This window comes from Cetorhinus maximus, unplaced genomic scaffold (genome assembly GCF_964194155.1).
Source record: "Cetorhinus maximus unplaced genomic scaffold, sCetMax3.hap1.1 HAP1_SCAFFOLD_551, whole genome shotgun sequence".
In the NCBI taxonomy this organism is placed as follows: Eukaryota; Metazoa; Chordata; class Chondrichthyes; order Lamniformes; family Cetorhinidae; genus Cetorhinus; species Cetorhinus maximus.
The window spans coordinates 183,824-185,118 of NW_027596493.1; the positions used below are offsets into that span (position 1 = coordinate 183,824).

Below are 1,295 nucleotides of genomic sequence, written 5' to 3' on the forward strand. Positions count from 1 at the left end.
AGAAAAACACCTTTGACCACAAGTCCATCAGGCAGTGGTCAGCACGTAACGTCTTAGAGGCCCTGAGGGAAAAGGAGAGGGTGGACCCTGTGGGATGGTTCCCCGAGCAGACTGTCAAAGTCAGGAGTCTCACCCCCTTGGCATGTTGCCCTCGAGGTGGCTGTGGTCGGTATGAGACCGTTGTTCACATCCTTGTAGTTGGTGCCTTTGCAAAGAAGATCTGGAGAGAGATGCAGTGGTTGCTGTCGAGGTTCATCCCGAGCAGTTCTGTGACACAGGACTCTGTGCTCTACGGGCTGTTCCCAGCGACACACACCGAGACAAACATCAACTGCAGCTGGAGGATCATCAACTCGGTGAAAGAGGCGCTTTGGTCTGCCCGAAACTTGTTGGTCTTCCAGCGCAAAGAGTTGTCCCCGACCGAGTGTTGCGGACTGGCACATTCCAAGGCCGAGGACTACGTGCTGAGGGACGCACTAAAGCTTGGGGCAGCTGCTGCAAAAGCGCAATGGGGAAGGGCCGCTGTCTAAGACCTTTCTGCCACAGCGCACCGAGAGACTGGGAACTGTTTAGAGCCCCTCGGGCTGTACAGCTCAAAGTGAAAGCCTGTAAATGATTGTAATATTGTTTGTACTGATGCACCTGGTGATACATTTTGTTAAAGTTGAACCGGATTGTACCCTTGTAATGGTGTTTTTGAAATGGTTTGGAATGTGGTTGAAGATATTTTATGAATAAAGTATATTTTTGCAAAAAAAAAAGGTTCTCCCAGGACGATGCTAGCCCATTGCACTTCGGGTGTGCTGACGCCTGCGATGTCCCCAAATGCGGGATACTCGACTGTAAAATTTGTGGTAGTGGGGGACTGCGTTTGCGCTCTCCCCGATTCACAATTCAAAAAATAGATTTCATCATATCTTTCATTTTCTCTTCTATTTCCTGTCAGCAACCTTTTCTGAAAAAAGAAATATATAACCCCCAATGTGTGCTCTTCAAAATCTATACTGGACTGGTTATTTAGCTTTTTCTTTCCTCCTCGCAAATATTATCCAACCCCCATTCTTTTCCTCCCTGTCATTATCAGCCGACAATTATTCCATCTATGCATCATTTTCGCCAGACCGTTTGTTTCGTGGCCGCCAAATTACTCGCGCCATTTTTAACCCCGCGTTTGCCCACTCAAAAATCTCTCTCAAACAACCCCCATCTAACACCCAACCCACCATCACAACAGTCCCCGCACTCCCAGCACCGCCCCACCCCCTATCTATCTGGACGTCTGTATAAATACAAAC

At 48.4% G+C, this 1,295-nt stretch overlaps 1 non-coding gene across 1 annotated transcript; it reads left to right on the top strand.

The window, feature by feature from the left end:
* The first annotated feature begins 723 nt into the window (after nucleotides 1–723).
* Nucleotides 724–886, top strand: LOC144674092 (U1 spliceosomal RNA). The gene has a single exon (XR_013574470.1). It is a non-coding gene; the product is annotated as a U1 spliceosomal RNA (small nuclear RNA).
* Nucleotides 887–1,295: the final 409 nt, after the last annotated feature.